This window comes from Halichoerus grypus, chromosome 2, assembly GCF_964656455.1.
Source record: "Halichoerus grypus chromosome 2, mHalGry1.hap1.1, whole genome shotgun sequence".
Taxonomy (NCBI): Eukaryota; Metazoa; Chordata; class Mammalia; order Carnivora; family Phocidae; genus Halichoerus; species Halichoerus grypus.
The window spans coordinates 40,881,107-40,906,754 of NC_135713.1; the positions used below are offsets into that span (position 1 = coordinate 40,881,107).

General features: G+C 55.4%; 1 long non-coding RNA gene across 1 annotated transcript in view; it reads left to right on the plus strand.

The window, feature by feature from the left end:
• The first annotated feature begins 1,570 nt into the window (after positions 1-1,570).
• The window catches only part of LOC118528286 (uncharacterized), a 53,303-nt gene continuing 29,225 nt past the window's right edge, over positions 1,571-25,648 (plus strand). Inside the window, exons 1-2 of the long non-coding RNA XR_004913547.2 lie at positions 1,571-1,771; positions 16,158-16,296. This is a non-coding gene — a long non-coding RNA (uncharacterized LOC118528286). The remainder of the gene's footprint in view (positions 1,772-16,157; positions 16,297-25,648) is intronic.

Consider the following 25,648-nt stretch of genomic DNA (forward strand, 5'->3'; position numbering starts at 1 on the left):
GCAAAGACGGGAGCAAGTGCACAGGCCTCCTGACATGACTGCATTCTTTCCTCAGAAGGAACAAGGCAGGGGTGAAGATTTTCCTACCAGATAAGGAGCCTCTGAAGGGCAGGGCTAGTGTGGGGCTCAGCACCCCACCCGCCTCAGGGACACTCAGCCACCCCACGCGGGACGGCACACGGCCGTGTGCTGGAGGGAATCCTGGCCCCGAGGAAGGAGACGGGCTGGGGCAGCGGTACCGGCCGGGGGTCTGGGAGCCTAAACGGGAATGTGAACGGACGTAGTTGGGGTCCAGCCAGCCTGGCCACAGACGGGAAGCTCTGAGCAACAAAGGCAGGGACGAGGTAGCCGTGCTTGCCACAGGGCACGACCAGCCGCCAGCAGGAGGCCTCCATGGGCCTCAAAGAGGCTATTCCCATGCTATGATGGAGGCCGCCCCGCGGAAGACCGCTTTCTCGCCATTCTTCGAGGGCACTGTGGGAGGCCTGGGGACACAGACCCTGTCCGGGGGTGGGCGTGGGGGGTCACACTCTCCTGGAAATGCTAGACAATGAGCAACTAAACCAAGAAACGTATAAAATCAGCACCATGCAAGGCAACCAGCAAGGGGAGTGGTAGAGGGGAATGCAGTGGCCAGGCAAAGCCTCTCCCAGACGTCACTTCTAAGCTGAGACCAGATGCTGGAGAAGGAGCGAGCTATGGAAAACTCTGGGGAGAGGGCACTTTTGGCAGAGAGAACTTGCAAGTGCAAAGTCCCGGGCATGAAAAATGCTAAGGAATCTATGGGAAGCATAATGAGAAAGGGGGCGTAGGGCGAGAGATGGGCATTTCTCACCATTGGGACAGTGGGGAAAGAGCCCCAGCAGGGAGAGCCTGGATCCAAGCTCCTACGCCATCACGGCCTCCTATGTGGCCGGACAGGCCCTTCCCCTCTGGGGCCCTGGACCTTCTTTGCACAATGATGGGGTTGGCCTATCAAGGTCCCAGCTTTCTGGAGAGGGAATTGAATTTTTCATGGTCTCCCGTCCTCTGCCATTCCCACCAGACCACTGGACCTCAGGAGCCAGGACTAGTGTCTTCCCCACCAGGGGTTCCCAGAAAAATCTCAGAACTCCCTCTCCAGTCCTGGGACACTAGGGTCGGGAAAGAGGAAGGAAATTCTCACACACAGCAAACTCCCAGGGAGTTTGCTCATGTTCCCAGGCTGACAACTGGCAACCCTCAGAACTCCGTCCCCCTTCCTCCTCCTCCTCCTCCTCCTCTCCCTGCCTCCCTCTCTCCCCCGGCCCCCCTTCTCGGGCTTAATGACTTCCACATGGGCCTCTGGCAGCTGGAGCCAAGCCTCCCAGCATTGTCTGAAATCTCCAAATTTAGAAGAAATATGAAAATTGTCAACCACTCCTTCCTTAGGGGGTAAAAGCAACATTCGGCACCGGGGGCAGGTCAAGGCGAGGCAGTCACGTGGCGGGCGCTCGGGCCAATGGGGGGCCCCGGGAGGACTCCGGACCGCCTCACCCCAACACCGGGCTCGCCTCTTCAGCTCATATAAGGTAAAAGGCAGAGGGGCCTCTGTGGCCAAGGAGCAGCGGGCAAGGGGCTAAGGGGAGGGGGGCCCCGTGCCAGCCATTTAAAAATGCCCCGTGGCAATGAGGGGTGGCAGAGGCCCGGTCAAGTTAGTTGAGAAGCAATGCCACCCCCAACAATCCCCTAAATGGGCTGAGCCCCGACTCCAGGCTGCAAGGAACCACACCTGGACCAGACCCCGGGAGAGGTAAGAACCAGTGGCAGACACAGGGTCTGCGAATGGGGGGGCATCTGGGGCATCCTCCCCAGGGAGACGCTATATCCAGGGGTCTGGTCCTTGCTCTCTTGCTGACCTGCTCTGTGCTTCCACCTTTCCGGGCCTCAGTTTCCCCATCTGCACAGGGGCTGGACTGGATGATCTCTAAGTGCCCGTCCTGCCCTGCCCTGCGGTCCTCTAGGCCAGGAGGACTCCTGGTGGCTGTGGTTAAATGGCGCTGGGAGCAGAGGGAGCGGCGGGTGGTAATGTCCTGCCGGCCGCCGGCCCCAACCTCACTGCCATGCCCAAGTCTGGGCCCGTCTGTCTCCCTGGCTTCTCCGGAGACACTGCTTCTTCCTTGTTCTGTGAGGTTTGATTTCACAGCTCTGAGAGCCTGGGGCTCCTGGCAAGGAAAACTGTTTTCAAATAAGGGTTTTAAGAAGCAAAGCTGGAGGCAAAGCTATGTCCGCTCAGGCTCCAGGAGACAGACAGAGAGGCAGGCAGGCCAGGGTGCTGGCCGGGGGAGGGGGACGTGCGGTCCAGCCCCAGCTCGGCCTCCCGCTGCCTGGCCCTGTGGCCTTGGGCAGGCACTCTGCCCTCTCTGGGCCATCTGGACCATGAAACCATTGGACAGTGTGGTCTCCATGTAGGATGTAGCTACTTGAGCCCTATTGGAGCCTGAAAGACAGCCGGTGTCGGGAAGTTTCCCCTGGAGTCCCTGAGCTGAGTCTGCCCTTTGACCAGAGGCTCAGAGCCCAAGCAGATGCCTGAAGCCCATGGAAGCTCTCAGAGGCTGAGCCTCAAGTGACAGAAAGGAGCTAAATGGTCTCTGACTACAGGCTCGGCCAGGGGAGGACCAGCCCCAGGCCTAAGGCCTCAGGATGAGCCTGCCCCCAAACCCCCACCGCTGCAGCCTCTGGTGGGGAAAGGGCTGATCTCTGGATCAGGAGGTGCAGGGCCTCAGAGTGGGATGAAGCTAGAACGGAGAGCAGAGGGTTTTAGGAGGGGTGACACGGCGTGGTGGGGGCCTCAGAGGAAGGCAGGAGACATGGGAAGCCGGGCTGTGTAGGGGTAGAGGCTAGGGATCAGCACTGGAAGGCGTGCAGACAACATGGCTCTTACGAACATGCTCTGGCCACATCTGGGGCCCAGAGCGGACACAATCCTCCAGCGCTAGCCCACCCAACACTCTCACCTGCCCCACTCTGGTCACATAAGGCCTGAGGCCATAATGGTCCAAAAGGAAACTCTGGAATCCAACTGCCTGGGTCCAATTCTGGCTTGTTTACATATCGGACAAGTGACCTTGGGCAAGTCACTTGCCATCCCTGAGCCTCAGCTTCCTCCTCTACAAAATGGGTCTGGTCTTAGTTCTAACACTGCTTGGTTATCATGGAGAGTGAGGGACGTAGGCACACAAGATCAGGGTCAGTGGGGCTGGTGTTACGTTACCACCAGAGCCTCCTCCTCTTGAGGGGCAAGATGACCTTAGCTATGTTTAGAGAGAAGTAGGAGTGAGACCCAGACAGAGAGTGCTCAGAGTTGCTAAAGGGAGAACAGGGTCTGAAAAGGGACAGGAGGCCTCAGTTCAAAGGTCAGAGATTAAGGGGCACAGAAGAGGGATCAGCTTGAGATGCCTAAAAGGCTAGGTGAGGTCTCCTCTCCTGCATTTACAGCACATTGTGTGGGCAATGTGGCCCTCAGGGTGAGTTCTGAGCCGCTGTATACTCATCCACTGACAGGGAGTCCTGGGTGGGGCCCCAGAAATCTGCATTTCCAGCTCCCAGGAAAATTCCGACACACGTGGAGTTTTGAGAATGCTGGGCTGTCAAGCAGGCTGGGACCCTCGCAGACACAGCTGAAGCAACTGGATCCACCATGAGAGAGCGCTGCTCTAGGTCTCACAGAGAGATGATGACAGGGCGGGGACCGAGGCAGCCGCTCTGCTCAGCCCTGCGCTCCATGGTGGTGGTGCGGGTAGGAGAATTCTCTCGCGATTGTTACTTTCTGGGCATTCCCGAAGGCCTTTACGAGAATGCATTCACTTCATCATCACAACAACCCTGTGACGTAGATGTAATCATGATTCCCATGGTACAGATGAGGGAACTGAGGTGTAGAGGTGAAGTGGCTTTGCCTAAGGTCACACTGTCTTGTGCCACCTGCCCCAGCTGTTCTCTCCCTGGGGCTTTCCCATCCCCTGCCCTGCCCCTCGGCCACTCCACCCCAGAACTTCCTGCAGACCCTCCAAAGTACCTCATGAATGTACATGGAGGATTTTCTGGGAGCCAGGTACCAGGCTGAATGGCTTGGGGTATCATTTGGTCCTCCTAGGATTACCAAGAGGCAGGACTCAGCATCGCTCCCTTATCCCTAATTTATAGAGAAGTAAACCACTGGAGCTTACCCAAGGTCACATGACTAGAAAGTGGCAGAGGGGATGTGAACCCAGTCTGCAGCTCCAAAATGTTTGCTCTTAGCCTGCCCACCACGACCCCTCTGAGGGCAGTGATGAGGAACCCCACTTCAGAGAGGAGATGAGGCTAAGGGGGTGACCTCGCCAGAACTTGCATCCAAGTGTTCTAGTTAGCTTCACGGCCACTGCTTTCCCTCCAGCCCCGGGGCTGTCCCAGGAAGGAAAAGGCCTTGCTTGTTGCTGGTCCCTAAGAACCACCCCGCAGCTCTTTGAGCAAAATCAGCCCTTACCCAGACTGGCCAGTTGTGGGGAATTGCTGGTACACATAGCCCTGAGGAATAGAAAGTTCCAGGCCCAGTGCGCCACAGACCCTCGGGGCTGTATCTGATTCCCTCAAGGAGCTAAGGAGAGGTCTCTGAGGTCCTCCCTGCTGGGCTACGCCTGGGCCCTGCCTCAACGGCAACTTTCCAAGTGAACGGTCCCCAGGGCTCAGGGCCATGGGGTCGTGCAAAAAACTGTGATAAAGGCTTTTTCTGACTGTTGTTATTATGACTATTTTTGTCCATGTCTCCCGGTGCCCAGGAGCCAGAGTTTCTCTGGAATCGATACCTAGAGAGAGAGATTGCTGGGTTCTGGGGTACCTGCCTGGCAACTTTACAGGAGAGCGCCATTTTATTTTCCAAAGTGGTTGAACCAAGTTACATTCCTACCAGCGGCATATGAACATCCCCCTCCTTGACCACACTTAAAATTGTCAGATTTCTTGAAGTATATATGTTAACACGTTTTATTTTCTCTATCAAATTTGTATAATAAAGAATGACAGGAGGGCACCTGGCTGGCCCAGTCAGTAGAGCATGCAATGCTTGATCTCAGGGTCGTGAGTTCAAGCCCCACGTTGGGCCTAGATCTTAAAAAAAAAAAAAAAAAGAATGAAAGGAAAAAACAAAAATGCTGTTCACCACTGTCCACATGGGTATCTAGAAATGTGCCCTGCATGCACCAAGTTGCAGAGCATCCGGAAGGCGCTGGGGCAGGAGCAGGCCCTGCCCACGTGGCCTGCCCCCCAGCCCGGCAGTAGGCAATATGCTCCAAGCAGAGGCCGCCTGCCAGATCATCTGCAGGAATTCGGGGGAAAGAGCCCATGGTGGCTGCCATCTCCTGACGGCCTGTCTAGACAGGCCCCACGGGGCTTCACCACGCATGCAAGAGCCCACAGAGCCGGCCCCCTCCCCGCTTGCAAAAGAGGCTTGTTGGCAGCCATGCTTCTCCACCAGAAACCCTGTGTGCAGTTCCCAGCACACCTTCATGCACAGCACCAGTCACCCATCCTCATGGCCCATGGGGACCAACTCATCCAGGTCCCTTTTTGCTCAGATGAGGAAACCGAGGCCAACTCCTGAGCCAGGGGGCTTTCAGAGGTGGGGTGAAACTCTGTGCCCAGATGAAGAGGGGACCGGGGTGGCGGGCCAGAGGGCTGCCCGAGCAAGAGGCTGGTGGTTAAAGTGCCAAGTGGCAGTCAGGCCGCCTGGGTTTGAGTTCCAGATGTTCCTCGTAGCACCTGTGACATCGGGCATGCTAAGAATTCCTGTCTCGTCAGGGTATTGAGTTGTCTGGATTGAACAGGTTAAGACTCCTGAGACCCTCAGAATGGTGACAACAACTAACTGCTAACATGTGGTAACAGGGGTCCCCCCCATCCACAGGGGACATGTTCTGAGACCCCCAGTGGACGCCTGAAACCGCAGGTAGTGCTGAGCCCTACGTGTACTATGTTTTTCCCTATCCTTGCAAACCGATGATAAGGTTTAACTTATACGTGCGTCACAGTAAGAGATTAACAATAACTAATAGCGTTAGGCTAATTCAGAAGGTGGGTCATCTGCTTCTGGACGGCAGTTGACCACGAGTAACTGGAACTGCGGAGAAGCAGGGGGACTGCTCTACTAAAGGCAGCTTCTTCGGGAAGGAAGGAGGCGCCGTAGTGGGCTCCAACTCTTCTTTCCCCCAGGGGCATAAATGGCCCTTGTCCCTTCAAAAATAGCAGTTGCCATATACCAAGGCTTCCCAAGGGCCGGGCCCTTTGCCCAGCACTCTCTGAGGTAAGTACCATCCCCTCTCTGGGGACCCAGACGTTCAGAGAGATTTAGTCACATGCCCAAAGTCACAGAGCTTGTAGGAGGCCAAGCTAGAGCTCAAACCCAGGTCTGGCTGACCCCAGAACCCATGCACTATACCCCAGCATTGCCCCAGTGAGTCTGGGGGCAAGAGCTGGTTCTGGTTCCAGCTGGTCTAATAGGACCAACTCTCAGCATTTGGAAAGGGGACCAATGGAAGCCTGTGCCTCCTTCTCGATTAAGTAAGAGGATAGACAGAGCTCTCCCTCCCCACACTTGCTCAAAAGTGCAAACCTCAACCAAACAATCCTTCTTGCCAACGAGCACCCCTTAGTGTGGGCTGAGTACCCTTGGGGGCCGCATCAGTCCTGGGTGCCCCCGACCCAGCACAGCCCATCAGAGATTTGAGGAGAGCAGGGAGCTAGACCAAGGCTGGAAGAAACAGCCTCACCCCGGCTCCTCGTCAAGTGCCCATAACGGCCACAAGCCCAAGTCCCCTCCTGAATGGCCCTCCTCTGCCCCCAAGCCATGCCCCAAGGGAGATGGAAAAGCCCCAAAGTGGGAAATACACTGGACCCTGTGAGCTTAACAGGGACCCCGCTCAGCTGCCACTAGCTTCCACCTCATACCATCCTCCTCCTCCTCCTCATTCAGGCAAACAGGGATGCTGAGATGGCAGCCTCCCTCTGGAGGGAGGCTGCCATCTCAGGATGGCATCTGTAGTGGCCATGGCACCCCCCTAGGTGGTCTACCAGGCTCGAGAGCCACTAGCCAGTCTACCTGGAGAGTGCCAGACCTCGAGCATGTGACCCGACAATCCCATTGAGTCCAAGCGTGTTTGCTGAGATAAGCTGGAACAAGATGGGGAGAAAGGGAAAGACTCAGGCTAAGACTCTGACCCCAGCTCTGTAGCCAACACACTCGGGTAAGTTCCTCTGTCCCTGTGGGCCCTTCGGGCTGTGATGGTCCATGATTTGGGATGGAAGGGAGATAGCTCGGGTCATCCCACGTATGATGGCAGCTCCCCAGGCTCTCAGGGAGAGAAAATCTGGGGCAGAGGTGGTCAGAGCTGCAGGGGCATGCTTTGGATAGACAGAGAAGAAAGCAGAAGGCTTTCCAGGTAGAGAGTTCTGTGTACGAAGGTATGGAAACAGGACTGGAAGGACACTTTCAGAACAACAAACAAGCCAGTTTGGCTGGAAGAGAGGGTAGGTCTAGCAGCTCGGTGAGACTTGAGGCTGGCAAAGTGGGGAAGGTTTGGCCGTGGAGTGGATTGAACAGCCTGCAACCAAAGCCGAATTGAGTGGTAGAAGTCCTTGTTGGTACCCGTCTCTGGGAGGGAGTCCCTTTCTTTACCTAGCCTGTTTGTCTCCTTGCCCCACACCACCAGGCCAAAAGCCCCAGTGCAGGGAACAGACCTGGGGATTTGGGCACTGGTGACTCTGAGACGTCAAATCATGGGACAGGAGACCTCAGGGTGGGGTCAGGAGGCGTAGGAAGGCCAAGGGCGGTAGTCACCATCTGTAAACCTCAGAAGAGTTTTCTAGGGAACAGGAACTTGTTCCTTGTAGCCCTAAAGGACGGGGCATGCAGCCCCAGAGAGGCCGATGTCAGTGAGATATTAGGAAGGAGTCTCCAATAGTCTGTCCAAAGGAAGATAGGGTGATTGGGAAACAGTGAGCTCCCCATCACCAGAGGTATGCAAGCTTAGCACAGACACTGTGGAGAGAAATCAAACATTAAAGGAGTATGGGCCTTATGGCCTTTCCCACCACTAGCCTGGGTCTTCACATCACAGCCCTAGCTGCCTTGGGACAAGCCTCCGGGACTGAGCTCCCCTGCCTCCTGGATGTCAAATTCCCAGCTAGGCATGACATCAGTTCTGCCCTGACTTCACAAGGGCTCTCGAGGGACCTTCCTCCCTCCCATTTCCTTTCACCCCACTGCTGCTTTTTGCCCTTCCCAGGGAGTGCCAGGACTGACCAGGGAGACCTGGAGCCTGGTTGTAAGACTGGGTCCCCGGGGAACACTCAGCCGATGGCCTTCCACCCCGGCAGGAAAGAGGCAGAGGGGGCCAGGGTCCCTGGGAGCTCTGTTCACACGCCCCAGAGAGTCTACATGGAAATTCCAGGAGGGTCACAGGGAAGCTTCCAATTTAGAACAAGATACTTTATTTTTGTCCCCCTTCCTTTCCTGTCCCTCCTCTCCCCCAGCAGTGGGTGGGGGTGTTGCACAAGGCTGGACGAGGAAAGCAAGCCTCCTCTTTGGGCTGAGTCACAGAAAGAATGAGTGGGGAGAGATGGGGTGTGGGCAGATGGGAAGGTAGACGGCCATGTGGGAAAGAGGAGAGGGAGGGGCAGAGTCAAGGGGATAGCCAGGCCTGGCCAGTGTCCTGGGCGGTGAGCACGAGGCATGCCTGGACACTCAAGACCAGAGCTCCGTGAGCTATGGGTTCAAGCTGGGGTCAGAGAATCAGCCCGGGTTCCCAGAATAGATAAAAGATCTCAGGATTGGGGCCCCCCGGAACCTTGGGCACCGGGTCCCCACCTCAGTGGACCATAAAGCTATGAAGCGCTGCTAGATCCATCTTATTCACCCTGGTGATCCTGGCAGATGCTTAGTAATAATTCCCAGTGTTGAATTTTAAACTCATCGTGTCATAATCCTGTTAGAGCTAAAAGGGACCTTCAAGAGCACCAGGCCCCCTCCTCGTGTTACAGATGCAAAACCTTGAGGCCACCGGCAGGGAGGGACTTGCCCAAGATCACACGGCCAGAGTGGCTGCCCAGCCCTGTGCATCCTTCTCTGCCTCTTCCCTGCCTCTCTCCAGAGGGATGGTCCTCAAAGCCAAGGGAAGGGGTCAGAGGAGAGGCAGGTGTCCCACGAGGACGTAACTATCTCCAAAAAGGAGCCAAAAGATGATGGTGTGTTTTGAGTTCTGGCTGCTCTGCCCAGGAAGGCCCTTTTCCTGGCCAGAGAGAATCCCCCAAATTGTTGGCTGCTGCAGATGGGAGGCCTCCTGCAGAGGAAAGAGCCCAAGGCTGGGAGGGGAAGCCCTTGGTTCTATTCTTGGCTCTGCCCCAACCCTCCACATAACTTTGAGCATGACCATGAGCATGAGGCCTTTTCTAGTCTCAGTGTGTCCAGTGAGGGGCTGGCCCTACCAGCTTAAACAGTCAGCGGATCCATCCATGATCTGCCTCAGTCTCCCGTGAGGCCTCGTCTCTCTCTGTCCTGGTCCATCTGAGCTTTTGCTTCAGCGCAGGAAGTAGGTCAGGCCCAGGAAGAAAATAGCAGCCTGCAGATTCCCCTCTGCCTGGGGGCAGCATATTCTACGCCCGAGCTCTGCCGTCCAGCCTTGGAATTCCCAGAGAGGCAAAAAGCTAAGAAGGCCCTTAAGATTACCTCAGTGAGAGGATCTGAGACCAGAGAGGTTCAGCAGATCGCTCAAGGTCACACAGCATACCATGTGCCAACAGGGAAGTGGGTCTTGGGTCTCCTGATGACCGGGCCAGTACTCTGTCCACTAACCACATTACCCTTTAGAATAATGAGCAGGGAAGCCATCCTCATGTGAGCCTGGGACCTATTTACCTTGACACCTCAAATGTCCACACAAGGAACCTACAGTCTCTTCCCTTCTCTGGGATACAGTTTCTTCTAAAAACAGGGAGATGGGGTGGACCAGATGTCTCTATAAGCCCTTCCACCCCCATCACTAGGGCTCCACCAGGACCCCAGAGCTTTCCAGTGTGGTCACCTCAGCCCTTGCTTCACAGAGGATGGAGCTACCCAGGCCAGGACATCCCACCAAGTCACAACCCCCACCCAGACTGTCCCACTCCAGACCCCAGGGCTGGGCTTCGTCCAGAACTACAGGCTCTGGCCCAGCTCCCCCTCTGAGGATCTGAATTTTTCTTACCATAAAAGGGCAAGCGTGCCTCTCTCCCGTCCCTGCTGCCAGCCCCGCTGGGGGAAAGGCTGAGCTATTTTTAGAAAACTCAAGGGTTTGCTCCTGAACTCAAGATGGAGTTTGTCTTAGCCTACAGCCGGGGAGCCCCTTCTCCATTTCCCTCGTCCACCTCCTCTCCCTCTTTCCCCCCTTCTCACCCCTCACCCCTCTTCCCTCACTTTCTTCCCCTCCCTGACTCTCTCCCTCTTGCCCTCACTATCGGCCAATCTCTCCTCCTTTGTTTCTCCTCCCTGAGATTCTTCTCCCCAATCTCAGAGCCAGCTCCCCTCCCCCCAACTCCCTCCTTCAGATCTGGCTTTGGGAGGATGGAGAAAGTAACACGTCTGCACCCCCGTCCCCTTCTTAAACACTATTTACAACATAAATTCCAAACATCCGCCATCTGGTTCTGGGAAGGGCCAAAAGATATTTAGAAAAGGAAGTCATGATTATTCCATCTTCAAAGCCAAAGGAACTTAAAGGACCCCTCTCTCCCGCCTTCCTCCCAGGGCCTCTTTGTTAAGATCTAACTGATTAGGATCCCTCAGTGAGTAGAAATGGTCAGTCCCAGCTGGGCCTCTGACTGCATCACTTTGAGCTGGTTGCTTCTCCTCTCCGCGCCTCAGTTTCCCTATCTGAGCAGTGGGTGCACGACTAGAGTGCCTCCAGCGTGAATGTCCTGAGACTTTGAGTCCTGCTGCAGAAAATCACCTGGGTCCAGGTCCCTGGGGCCTGCTCTGAGCTGAGCAGTAGGGTGGGATAGGGGGAGAAGGAGTGAGAGGCAGCTGGAAGCATTCCAGCCTCAACCCTTGATGCCCCTCCTCTCTCATTCCATGGACATCCATGCAGATCTTCCTTCACACTGACACTAACGCCGAAGGAGGGCTTGGGGTCGAGCCATCCCCCCTATCTACCTAGCCGTGGAGCCCAGACCCCTCCCCACTACATCACAGTGAGGCCCAGAGAGGGGAAGGCACTTGTCCACAGTCCCACAGCCGGGCTACAAGTGACCTGCTATCTAACCTGCTGCTCTTTCCATCCAACACATTCCAGAAGGAACCAGCATTTGTATTATCCAAAAAGCATCACTCAGTCTCCGCACACTAGGACCCTGGAGGTCCCAGTTCTTTGCAAAATGGACAGGACAGAAGGGAGAACTATTCCCTTTATCATGTTTCTTTGTGTGTTTTTTAAACAGACAGCATGCAAGGGAGAAATACCGTGGACAAGAGGCACAATAACAACCAAAATAAGAAGTCTCCTAGCTTCTGGAGACACGCAGCCTTGCCAGGGCCCACACGCCTCCACCTACGCTGAAAAATGCTTTCTCTGCTCACAACCCCCTTTCCATAAAAACGAACACAGGCCTGACAAAATGCCATGAGACACTGACTCAGGTCGTCGCTCTGTAAAAATGGTAGCAGGAATGGTCCAGTCTCATACGGGGAGCCGTGGAAATGCATGTCAGGCTGCCTGATGCCGGTCCTGGACCTGACACTCACTAGTCGCGGGACCTTGAGGGAGCGCTGTAACCTCTGGGAGCCTCAGTTTCTTCATCTGTAAAATGGGAATGACAAAAGTAGCTAGCTCCTAAGTGACTGGGAGAAAGCCTCTGTACTGGAAAGTACCTGGCAAGTGTGAAGCACATTGAAAGCTATTGTTATGATTACAGCATGTCCCAGTGTAAGTCACCCTACGTGGTGGCTATTGTCACTGTCACTGTGTGTCCCTCTCTGTGTTCTCACTGGAAGGTCAGGGTGTAGGAGAGGCATAGGGATCCTCTGCACCCCCTCCCGGAGCCTGAGCACCTCGAAACCATCCTGGTCTTCTGGGCCGGGCAGGTGGGGGCCCCTTTCCTCTCCCTGTCCTCCTGTTTTTCTCCATCACTCTCCATTCAGCCTTAAACTGCATTCCCAGGGCTGGCTCAAAAGTCCTCAGCAGCCGTCTTCCCTGGGGAGGAAGTAGGGAGCGTGTGAGGCTAGTGAACTCAGCTGGGGTGTCAAAGGGGTGAGGGGGCGTCCTGGGAACAGAGGCCCAGAGAAGCCGCATAACAGAGGGGCCATGGAACGGGTCCCCACACGGTAGCTCCCACTCCAGCTTCCACATCTTCTCTGGATGCCTCTCTGGACCTTTGCCCTCATCCTTCCTGCTTCCCTTTGTCCCATGCCTATGCCTCGCTGTGGGTCCAGCCCTGGGCTCCTAATGGAAATCGCAGCCATTTACGTAGGCTCACTACGTGCCACCAACTGAGCTTGCACTTGACATCAACTTCATCTGACCTTCACAGACAAGCCTGACGTCGGGGACCACGTTCAGAGAGGTGAAGCCACCAGCTCTCGATCACCTAGCTAGAAAGAGCTGGGGGCGAGATTCAGTGCAGATCTGCCTGCCTCCGGAGCCTGTCCGTTCTGTTCTTTGCAAATTTATGTTGGAAACCCCAGGACCCTAGAGCCCAAGGAGAGCACAGGCTGTAGGACATGCACACGCATGAGGGACCCAAGGAAGGGGACCTGAGGGCAGGGAGGCCTCTCCAGACAGAACCGACTGCGGCCGTGGGTTCGTGTGCCTGCACGGAGCCCGACCTCAGCCCTCTCCCACTGTGGTGCCATCTGGCTCACAGATGTGGCCCATTCCCAGGCCCTCGTGTCCCCTGGAAAGGAGCAAGGCCAGCAGAGGGCACAGTGGCTTTTGCAATGACCGGAACGATGTGAGCTTTGTTTTGGGGTCATGCAGCAGGCCGCCGCTCAGGCTCAGGAGACAGCTGGATGGAGCGTGAGCCGCCCTGGGGTCAAGCTTGGCTCTGGTTCTTGCCAGCAGATGATGGGCCCGGGCGCGTTGCAGAGCCGCTCGGAAGCTCAGTTAAGCGGGGAGGTTGGTCCTGCCTCTGGAGGTGGTTGGGAGCGTACCTGCAGTTACGGCAGGAAGCCTTTGCAGGGTGAAAGCCTTGTACGGCTGGAAGCGGTCACAGGTGGCCCCAGGGGCTGTCCCTTCGGCCTTGGCCACCGTGTTAACCCCAAGTTTTGACCTACCCCTAATTGGCTCCTTTCTGATGTGTGAGGCCGGAGGTGGAGCCATTCGTCAGAGGGGCCTCTGGAAAACTTCCTTCCAGACCCATTCTTTCGCGATGGGGCCTTAGTGTGCTGGGAAGGCAAAACGGCCCCTCCTGCTCTCGGAGCTTCTTGCTGCTCAGAAGACTCCCTTTGAAAGCCAGGCAGGCAAAGCGGGCGCAGTGGCTGCCTAGGGCCCGAGGAGCAGGCTCTTTGGGGCCTGGAAGATCCCAGCAGTTTCAGCCTGAGGCTTCTGAGGACCCAGCAGGAGGCCAGGCCCATCCTCAGGCCCTTGGAGCCCAGAAACCCAATCAGGAGCCCCCCAGAGGCCAGGGCTCTGGCCACAGGGCACCCCAGCATCCTTCTGAGAGGCGGTATCTTTGTTTCTTGCAGGCAAGGGCGCTGGCTGTGGAAGCCCCTCCTACAACCCTGACATGGGAGGAACAAGCCCCCCAGAGAGGGCCCTCCTGAGGACAGGGAGGAGGACAGGCAGCAGGGGCCCTGAGAACAGAGCTGTGCCTCCCGCCCCCACCTGGCGCCCACACCCCCCCACAGCCCCACCCCTGCCGCTCGAGGCTCAGGCAGGAGCCCCGCTCCTCAGGACACATTCGCCATCCCAACCCTCAGAATGACCGAGAAACCAGGTCTTGGGAGTGGGAACAGTTGAAGGAAGGCCCCTGCTGATGGAAGGGGTGCAGGCAATTCAGGGCGGCGAGGTGTGGGTTGTAGGTGAAAAGAATTGGGGTCACAGAAGAGAAAACCAACCGGGAGGCAAAAATCCACCCCACCCCAGGCTCCCTACAAGCCAGCAAGGCAAAGCCTGTGTGCCACAGAGAATAACAGATTTGGGGGACACGTGGAGAATGACAGCAATCTTCCCTGGAAAGGAGTAGACAGGGTCGGGCTCTAGGAACAGGTGGACTTGGGGTTGGTGAGCCTGGTGATTATAGAAACAGCTCCCGGGGCTTAGGAAGGGTCTGGGAGCTCAGGCTGGGGCCGGGGGGTGGGGGTGCAGCGCTGGGCACACAGTGGGGCTCAAGAAACCATAGCAGTTTGGTTTTTTTTTTTTTCCCCTACCCATCACTTGCTTCTACACTTGCCAATTCCAGTTCCCTGCACATGGAGCAGGCAGGGTGAGGTACGGGGCTCCATAAGACAAGTAGAGAAACTGAGGCACAGGGAAATAAAGGAACTCCCTCTCACGGACCGTCAGTTGCGGCACGGGGTTCTGGCACCAGATCTCATGAGGATGGAAAGAGCAGACGAGGATCTGATGGTGGGAGGAGGATGAAGGGCTCTGGCAAGAAGCTGACAGTCCAGGACAGGTGACGAGGCCCAGGCCTGGCTTACATAATACAGCACACCTGCTCACCGCTGCATGGCCCACACGTGCGAGCCAACATGTGCTCCGGCGCAGCGTGCACACCCGCCCTCGCTCGCGGGCCAACGAGCCTCAGAGCCTGGGTCTAAACAAATTGGATTAGGAGGGCTGCAGGCCCCTCGCTCCCCCCAACACACACACACACTGTCCAGCCCCGACACTGAGCAGGCCTGCAGAGCTGCCAGCCCCGGAGACCTGCCCCGGGGCCTCAGGAAGAGGGCCGGGGTCTGAGAGGATGCCAGGATGATGGATGGGCCAGCTCAAGAGCACACAGGATGTCGGTGCTTGTGCAAGGCTCATTTCTGAGCCGTTCCCAGCAACCCACCCCCGCCTCCCCTCCCGCAGCCTCTCCCACGATCGATCGCTGCCGCCAGGGCCCAGAGCCTGGGCCCCGAGCGGATCCACCCTCATCCCTCAGTCCCACAGCTGGGCAAGTGAGAACTGCTCAGCTTGGGAGACAATGGCCTGGGGACGAGACACAGGCAGGCACTTCACAGGGAAAAGGAGCTTAGGAACAGAGAGACAATGCCAGCTATAAAAGTGACATCTCTGTGCTTTCTCACCCACTGTTTTGCTCAATCCTCAGAGTGGGCCTGGGAGTTGGGAGATGATGCCCATAGCACAGATGTGACTACGAGTGATTCCAGAACTTCCCTTTCCTGAGCCCCAAGTCTGCTACAGCCCTGTGTGGGGTGCTGGGGGCACCTGAACAGAGCAGCTTCCTCTCGGGCTTGGGCCCTGGGCACTGGGGCCCCCCCCAGTCTTCCAGGGGAGCAGGGCCAGAGATGCCTTTTCCGTATGGCACATGTGATTGGCTGAATATCATCACTGAGAGTAGCCTTAGCAGTCAGCCCATCAGAACGCAGACCCTGAAGTCGGCCCCAAGTTCAAACCCTGCCTTGCTCCCTGTCTAGCTGTGGTGGTCCAGCTAGCCTCTCCAAGCCTGGTTTCCCTTCTGTGAAATGGAGGTACAAAAGCTCGCCCTTTGTGGGGCTCACTGTGAGGATTAATGAGTATTTTGCCAAACCCCCATATGACACAGAAAGAAACAGAGGCAGAAGAGGGAAAGGGCTTGGCCAAGGTCACACAGTGAGTTGGGGATAAAGTCGGGACCAGGTTGAGACCCCACTCCCCCACCCCTCCTCCCAGTATAAATCCTCCCCGCTGGCTCCACCCCAAGTAGCCCAGAGGCCATGACAGGCGGCCAGCCTATATAGACCACCCTGGGGACATGTCCTGGGGCCCTCCCTCCACCTTCAGCCCTGCCCTGGCCTCCGCAGCACCAGAGTCCCAGGTGACCAGCAGTGGCCCCCAGCCCTCAGTGGTGGTGGAGGGTGGGGGAGCGCAGTGACGGGCTCCCAGCCCAGAGCAGCCTGGCCATATAAGGGAAGGAGCCAAGGAGGCCTCCTCACTCAGGCCTGGCGAGAAAACCCAGACAGCCGCTGTTTATTTTCTCCTTCCCAGCCTCCCGGAGCTTCCCAGGAAGACAGAGGTTCCCCCCGGCTGGGCTCAGCGATATTTCCTGAGGACAGTGGGGAGCAGGGAGGGGAAATTGGCCCATTCTCTGGGAGCCACCCCCCAGACTGCCACCAGCCAGCACCAGGTAAGAATCTGCCCTATAAGAGTCCAAGGCCACTGTTCAACCGTCTCCTTTGACAGAAGGGAAATGGAGCCACAAAGAGGGGAAGTGCCTGGGAGAAGTGATCACACCAGTTGGTGATAGAACTCGGGTCTCCCAAGTGGCCCCTGTCTCCCGACTGGGGAACAAGAGTAAGAAGGAGCCTCTCATGGAGCAAGTAGACTAAGAAGGCTACCAAACCCCTTCTCCTTTGAAGGAGACCAGGTGTCAGGGCCAGCACTGTCTGCCTGCTGGGCAAGTAAGAAAGACTCAAGGGAAGAGTTCCCAGGGCTAAGAGAGCCAAGAGGACACCCTTCCTGCATCTCTGCCCCTCCTCCCAGGCCACCAGCACCTCCTCCAGGAAGCCCTCCCAGCTTCCCCCTGGGACAGGAACCTCTTTGTCCTCTAAGACCTTGGCAGCCCTTTCTCAGGCTCTCTCTTGTGCCACTTGGGTCTGCCCACTATTCACCTTGCCAGGGACATTTTCCTTCCATCTCAGTCTGATTGCACTCCTCCAGGGCAAGGACGCAGTCAGGTTCAGTTCCACCTCCCCTTAGCAGGTAGAAGACGCCCTAGGTTTGCTGAATGTTCAGGTAAAATGGTTAGACCCTGTTCCAAACCCAAAGGATTGGTGAAGTGACTGGGGAAGGAGACATTCAGCATAGAGTTTAAAATGAGGGCGCCGGGGCTGGCTGTTCTGAGTTAGGAACCCAGCTCAGCTCCTAACTCCATGGCCTTGGAAAATTCCCTTCCCACAGGGCCTTGGGGACACAAGGGCATTAGCACGATTAAAACAGTCAATAAACAACTGTTCTTATGACAGTCAGCAGCAGCAGATTTTTTTCTAGATACAAGGGAACAGAACGACACAGCCTATAGCCAGAGGAGAGGGAGGCAAATAGATTCCCCCGGTCAAAGGCTGCTCATCAAGCCCCTGTCCCTGCGTCAGAGTTTCTCCCACAGGAACGTGGGGCTGCCTCCCATCTCCTTCCCGCCTCCACACCCAGGAGAGGCACCATCTTCGCAGCAGTATTCGGAGCTGGGTGGGCTGTGCTGGAAATAGCCCGCGACTCCCCTGCTTCAGCCGGCGGTGCCGGTGGGAGCATCCTCGCTCCATGCTGGCCCTCCACGGGGCGGTGGGGACCTCGGCCCAGCAGCCTCACCCCGCTCCATGCTGGCCCTCCACGGGGCGGTGGGGACCTCGGCCCAGCAGCCTCACCCCGCTCCATGCTGGCCCTCCACGGGGCGGTGGGGACCTCGGCCCAGCAGCCTCACCCCGCTCCATGCTGGCCCTCCACGGGGCGGTGGGGACCTCGGCCCAGCAGCCTCACCCCGCTCCATGCTGGCCCTCCACGGGGCGGTGGGGACCTCGGCCCAGCAGCCTCACCAGCCGCGCTGAAGGCTAACGGCACCGCGGCCGCTCAGATACCCCCTGTCGTATTTTTGCCCTCTCTGCAACCAGTCACAGCATCTGTACGTTTAAGATGAGTCATTCGCACGTTTGTACATTTGTACTGTCCGTGAACACCCGTAACACTGCCCATCGCGAGGGGACGAAGGTAAGAAGAAACGGAACGAAAATGGAACAGTTCCTACAGGAGAATTCCACATTAGAGAAAGGCATTTCTTTGGCTGGGAATACCTCAGGAAGGGGCTGTCCCACTCAGGAGGCCACGGGGACTGACCTGCCCCAACTGGCAGACCTGAGAGAGAGACACTCTTCGGATCAAGGCCAGATTTCGGATTTCTGGGAGAGGCGTAAGAGATGCTTTTTTTTTTTTTTTTCCAAGGAGGTGGTTTTTTTTGTTTGTTTGTTTGGGTTTTGTTTTTGGTTTTGTTTGGCTTTGTTTTTGCTTTCTTCCAGCCCTAAGGAAAGCCTACCCATCCCCCTTAGGCCTTCAGAGATCTCTGAAGGTATCTGTCATCCGTTATCACGGCCACCGCAGTAATCTGGCAAAGCAGGAAGGTCCTCCAAGGGTACCCTGAGAACTTGGGGGGGCAGGAGGAACAGAGGGAGCTCTGCCTGCTCACTCAGAGAGGTTCCACCCAAGCCAGGTCTCCAGAGGAAAATGAATTATCGACATGGGCCATTCAATCATCCAGCCAATGGCATTCCCTGGGGCCCATCAGCATGTCCAAAGACCTCAGCAAGGCCCAAGAACACCCCCAAATTAACAAATGTGGGCGCTATCCCCAGGGAACCGCATACTAGCCCAGTCAGACCCTGATGCAGATAGTTCTGACGCTGGAGAGAATGAGTTTGAGGAAAGTAATTCAGCCATTCAAGCAACGCTTATTGAGCGTCTACACGGCCAGAAGCTGCTTTCAGGGGTGAGCACAGCCAGCCGTGTCCCTTCCCTCATGGGTGGGCCATGCAGCCCACAGGTGGGGTGCAGGGTTAGAAAGAGGGCACAGCATGCGTGAAGACGTGGACCGGGGTGTCCTGATGTCTGAGGAAGTCGAGGAGGGCTTCCCAGAAAAGGTGGCCTTTTGAGTAGACTCTTAAGCCCACTAAGAGGAGACCAGCAGGGGGCGCAAGGAGGAGCAACACAGCTCCTGGGAGCCCAGAGGTGGTGGGCACAGAAGAAGAGGAAGAGGCCTCGTGGTCTTTGGTGAGGGTTTCAGAAATGAGCTGGAAGGAAGGCGAGCACTTTCAGGATCTTATGCATGGAAGAGATATGACCACATTTACATTTGAAAAATCACTCCGGAAGGATGTCTGGGAAGGATGGGTTGGGAAGGATGGGTGGGAAGTTGGGGGGCAGGGGGATTGGAAGCAGGGAGACCAGGTAGGAGGCCAAGGCTAATGTTTGATGGTGTAAACTATCAAGTACCATGAATGTGCTGTTTGGCTCGAGGTTACGGAGCATAAAGGTGGGGCATGGGGTCACCATATAAGGTGAGTCCATTTATTGGAATGTCTAGAGTAGGCTGCTCTCGAGACAGAAAGCAGTCTGCCCAGAGCCAGGGCGGATGGGAGGTGGGAGGGGCTGAATGATAAGAGGTCTCTTGCTGGGGTGATGAAGTGTTCTAAAATTGATTGTGGCGGTGCTTGCACAACTCCGTGAATGTATTAAAAACCATTTCATTGTACACTTTAAGTGAGGGGGGGATTACGTCTCCATAAAGCTGGTTTTTAGCAAAAGGAAAGAAAAAGGAGGTGGAGGGTTGGTCCCAGAGGGCTGGGAAGCCAGGCTGAGTACAGGAGGGAAACACAGTGGGGTGGGGGCAGTTACAGCAGTCTGGGGTGGGGGGCGGGCTGCGCAGTGGACTGCGGCCCCGCTGACGCCCCCTCTCCTGCCTAGGGCGGAACCCCGACAGCAGCTCCTGGCTCCAAGCCGCACCCTGTCTCCCAGCCTGAGGTGCAGTGCTGCATCTCTGGTCAGTTGGGAGTCTGAGATGAAGCACTGTAGCTCGGGAAGGGAGAAGTTGTTCTGCAGCCATCAGCCTGGACATGGTAAGTGGTGGCGGTGCTTGGGGACACTGGGAAGGATGGGAGCGTTTCCAGTGTCCGTGCGGTCGGCCGAGGAAGTTTCTGGACTCAAGTCCTACCCGTGCCACGATCGGCTTCATGATACTTGGCCAAATCCTGACTCCTCCGTGCACCCCGGTAACAGAGGTGTTGGGGCATTCGGTGGTGGCCAGTGCCCTGCCTCTGCTTTCTCTTTCTGAGCCCATGGTGGACCCTGCTCATCAGTCAGGGCATCCTTTCTTGAAGAGTTCAGATGCACCTTCAGAATCCTTCTCAACACTAAGTCCTGGATAGCTACTGTTAATGATTCAGAGCTGAAACCCATTTGTCATTTGTGGATTGGACAATTCCTAAAAACCCTTGCATCCCTGAAGACAAAAGTCCTGAGCTTTGAGTCAGGCTCCTCATTCTTTGGGTGCCTAACCTTGGCTCCAGGCTATTGCCTGAGCCAGTCCAGGCTTTACACACATGTCCAGCCTGTCTCAGAGGCTTCCGACAAGCAAGGAATAGCAGAGAATCACCGGGCTAAGCACAATCTTATTTAACCTCCCGACAAGCTTGGAAGGTGGCCAGTGTTATTGACCCATTTTACAGATGAGAAGACTGAGGCTCAGTTAAGCAATTCACCCACGGCCATGCAATGATTGTGTCAGCCAGGGTTGTAGCCTAATCTGTCTGCTTTCAGGTTCGTGTTCTTACCCAGTCCAGTGCATGCGATTTTAGAACTGGGGGGTGGGGGAGCAGGAGGAGAATATACTAAATAAATCTGGTCTTCTCCTTTCATCTTGGGTCGCTTTTCACAAAGACAGACCTAGAGAGTTTCCACTGATCCCATGGACTGCCTTACTCCTATCCCTCCTCCCAAACTGTATCTGTCACACCTTACCCCAGGAGGTCCTCTCCTCTCCCATTTGACAGTTGAGGAAAGCTGAGGCTAAGGGGCTTGCTGGAGATCCCCAGGGAGAAAGCTGCCGCAGACCGCGAACCGGATCTGCCCAGGGTTTAGACTCAAACCCTCCCTCTGGCCGGAGACTCAAGAACACACAGCCCCCAGCAGTCATGGGGGGAGGGGGGCTGGGATGCCACCAGATGGTTTCTGGTCAACAACACGGCCTTTGACTACAGGAAAGGTACTTTCTAGGGCACTTGAAGTTCCAGTCACTGCTCCTGCTGGAGCAATCAGCCAGTCCCGCGATCCGTGGCGTCCACACTGACTCCTGCAGATGGGACTGGACGCAGAAGAAGACTCTCGCCAGTCCTTAGGGATGTGGCAGGGCCTTGGTGCTGAAGGCCCCTCTCTCACCTTGTCCTCACGGTCCAGTTTTCCCAGGAATCCCTTAGATGCTAAGATGGGGATTCCTGGAAATACTGTTCTTGAGGTCATGGTTTAGCAGCTGGACTCACCTGCCCCCCACCCAGAGCTGTCCCCGTGGGACCTCAGCTCAAGCTCGGGATGAGGCTCAAGTAGGAGGCCGTGCGCTGGAGGTAAGAGGGCTTGCACACGGTGTTCTTGACCTTTAAGCTGCTTTTTCTTTCCATTTTGTCCATTTCGTAACATTCCTATGAGACTGGATGTGGGAACCTCACCACGGCTGTACTCTTGGGAAATTTGTCCAGGCACTCAGCTGAGGAGTGGTTGAACCAGGTCACCATAAAGTATGTGCTTCTTCCGGTCCCCACCCCAGCCCCTCACCCCACTTCCCAGCATGCCCTGTGATGGGGGCCAAGATATGGTATCTACATTATTGATAAACTAATAAACGCACATGAGTTTATTTTAGTAGTTTATTAAATCAGTTAGATAAACTAAAAACCATAAGTCTTAGTTCGATTTGCAATGCAACCACAGAAAAATGAAAATTTTTTCATCAAAGCCCAGAAGACAAAAAAAAGCTCAGAGCGCCCTCTTGTGGTGACACCTGCCTCTCCTTCCTTCCAGGAGCCCCGGGGCTTCTCTGACACACACAACACACATTCGGACATTCCTTTTGCCCCGATCACTTTGCGCCAGGGAACGAGTTAGCCCGCCCATCATCTCATTGCCTATGGTGCCTCCATCACTAAGAGTTTAGTCCTACTTCTATAGCCTGGCTTCGTCCTCAAAGCTCTCAGTGTGGTTGGTGAGGCTGAGAGGTGAAGTGACCAGCCCAAGGTCACCCAGGCAGCCAAAGGCAGAGCCGGAATTGATTCCAAGTTCAGTGGCCAGTGGCAATTCCTTAGCCAAAAGCAAAAACTACAAAAAAAAAAAAAAGAAGAAGAAGAAGACTGTCTGAATAGACACAGGGAATGCCCCAGACCCGAGGTGGTCCTGCTGCTGGACTAAAACTTCTTGCAAACTCTTCCTAGTGCTTTTCATGGAGATGGTAGGGACGGTAGGTGCCATGACCCTAGAATCCTCACCCGTGGATCTCATCCCCATACTCCCAGGGACCAGATGGCTCTCACATGGGGCTCCGGCTGTCTTCCTAGCAGACCATATTGAGGACCTTCATGAAGGATGAGATCCCCTCCTCCTCCTATATAGACTGGAGCTGGCCTGACCACAGAGATAGCTGACTTGCTCCTGATAAATAATAATAATTATTATTATAATTATTATAATTATAATAGTGTCCATTCATTGACTGTTTACAATTTGCCAGGCACTCCGCTAATCACTTCCCAGGCATTGTCTCATTCAGTCCTTACTACAACCCAGTGAGGTAGGTTCTATCCTTTAACCTATTTCACAGACGAGGAAGCTAAGGCTCAGAGAGGTTAAGAGACTTGCAAGATCACCCACCTAATAATAAGCTGGGATCACATCAAGTCTGTATTTATGCTTTTAACCTGCCCTTGCGCCCTCCCTCCCATGGACTGGCCTACCGGTTGGCGGGCAGTCTGCCTGGGGCTTCCCCTGGGGGAGAGGGTAAAACAATCCTTCGGTGAGACCCAAGTGGTCCATCCTGTGCCCTGTGATTCTAATAAAGTGCTGGATCCGTGCCTTGTGTCCTGTTTCTTCCTGGGAACATGGGGGAAGGGAGAGGAGGAGAAGGCAAAGAAGAACCTGACAGCCTGTTTTAGTTTGGACTGTCAGTTTAGTCTGGACTGTCATAGCAAAGTACGACAGACTGCGGGGCTTAACAAGAGAATTGTATTTTCTCACAGTTCTGGAGGCCAGAAGTCTCAAATCAAGGTGTCAGCAAGGTTGCTTTCTTCTGAGGCCTCTCTCTCTGGCTTGTAGATGGCTGTGTTCTCACTGTGTCCTCGCTTGGTGTGTGTCTGTGTCCTAATGTCCTCTTCTTGTGAGCCAGTCATATTGCATTAGGGACCACCCAATAACCTCATGTAACCTTAATTACCTCTGTAAAGACTCTCTCTCCAAATACAACCACATTCTGAGTTACTGGGGGTTAGGATTTCAACATGAATTGGGTGGCAGAGGACACAATTCAGCCCAGAACAAAACCCCAGCTGAGATAATCCCCAAATGCTTTCACTTTGCCAACCATTTCCAGGGGCCAGCATAGATACCAATCAGGACCCACATCGGGGCAGTCAGAAGCCCCAGGAAGCTTCCATGCCACGTCTAGGAACACTCGGCTACAGCGGGTTAGGGTAGGAAAGAGTCCTACGAGGTAAGATCCATTGGGGTGGGACCAAGGCGCAAGCCGAGGAGCCTAGCCACACGGTGACCTCTCCCCTTCAGTCCCAAAGGTGTGACCGACCAGGTCAAATAGGAAATCACACCTCACATAGGTGTTAGGGTTCAGAGTGAACTCTGGACTTCAGCTGTACCATGGACACCATGGCCAACACTTGGGGTCATTCTAAATACAATCGCTTCCCCTTTAGCATGATCCTCCAAGCTCTGCTACATTTTGAGGGAAAACAAATCCAACCACCTGACAAACAACCACTTACCTGACAATTCCCAGATGCACAAAGCCTCCCCACATCTCTCCTTTGCCCCCCAGCACAGGCTGGGAGGAGCGCCTGCATGCCTGCCCTCCTGAGGAGCCGGACGTCCCTGTGGCCACTTGGGAGCCACAGGGAGGGGGTGGGAGAGGCAGGCTGAGGGCGAGCCCCTGTCGCTGTGCACTCCACTCCACTCATCCCTACGATACACCCCCGCCCCCAGTCTGTTCACTTTTGAAACAGGACCCAGTCAGAAGCTCACTGGCCTTGTCCTTGCGGGGGTTCCTTCTAAAACTCCCACAGCACGCCCTGGGGAACTTATCGCCAGCTAAGCTGGGCCTTCCTGACAGGGTCCCTCACTGTCACTGAGGTGGCCGGGCGCTGGGGTGGGCAGGAGTAACAGCAACCATCCCACAGAAGGAGGAACCTCTGTATTCACCTCTGTGCGACTCTGCGGGCCTTCACTGGGCCACCACACACGGACACCTGGCGCTGGGGCTACGGCAGCCAGCAAGACAACAGAGGACTCCCGCGTTGTGAGGACAGACTCCATCACACACACACGTATGAGATCCTGCCTTCCCTTGCAGAAGGTCAGTGCTGGGACCCCTTCTGAACACAGCGCTCAAGCAGTAACAGTTTTCAACACCTCCCTAAATGCCACAGGCCTCTGTCCTATGAGGAGAAAGAATTGGCACCCCTGGGCACAAGTCCGGTGACATGTCCCAAGGACTACTGGCCCAGGCTCTCCCCGCAGGAGAAGCTACACCTCCTTTTACTGCTGGGAAGCCTGGACCTGGTCCCTCCTGGAGGAGTGGCTGAGGGGGCGTGACTGGGGCAAGGGAGAGAGGGTGCCCCCTTGTGGCAGACCCTGGAAAGACAGGCCGCCTTGCTTAGAAGGACTTCCCATTATTATTTATTATCGATGACCATTAGCTGACACATTTACATAGGATTTTGCATTTCAAAATGCACTTTCCATCACATGACCTCATTTGATCCTTGCAACGAGGTGCATGTTGTCACCTTACTTTTACAAAGGGCCAAAGGGTTTAAGCAATACTCATTAAAATAGTACTACTACTACTACTAATAATAAAAATAATGGCACCTGATTTATTGAGCCCTTATTCTGTACCTGGCCCTGTGAATTTGTTTTATACAAATTATTTCATTTGTGAGACTTGTGGTGGTCCTTATGATACAGAACAGGTTCCAAGCATTAGACAGGTGTCCAGGGTCCCATCACCGGTAAATAGCTCGGTCAGGAAGAAAACCTAGGATCATCTACACCTGCCACAGCCAGGCCAACCATTTCTTATATAACCTTGGAGAGAGGAGTGTCCAGTCTGGTCTTCCAGCTCCCAGATGATTCCCCAGCTGCCTGAGGGTGGGAAGAAGGCCCTAGGAGACTTCACCCACCAGGATCGATCCTGCTACAGATCCCAACATGCTGTTGGTTCCAAGGGCATGCTGTTTACCTTGAAGCCAAGAGCCCCTCTTGAGGCACCATCGTCTGCCTTCTGGTGTGCCCTGTGGAAATTGGCACCTTTGGCTCAGCAGAGAGAGATTTTACATCCTGTTTCTGGGGAAGGAATCCCCAGCTCCCTGAGAGCTGCTTCTCTCCTATGGGGACAACAGAAAGTCACCCCGAAACTGCTGCAGGATGTCATCTGATGATCAAGACAAAGGAAGTGAAATGGAATGCTCTAGAAAGCTGCTGACTCTGAGGGAGCCTGAGGGAGCCCAGAGGACAGTCCAGTCTGCAGGGGATTACACACCCCAGCAGTCCTGTCATCCTGGCTGGCAGGCTGCATAAGCCAAGGTCATTGCTGTGAAGAGGGGACCCAGGCCTGTCCCTGCATTTCAGATCCAGACAGGGCCTCTCAGGGTCATGGGAGCAGGCAAAGTGGACACCAGCTTATGGGATATGGGAATGGCACTCAAGTGGCTCACTCTGGGACACAT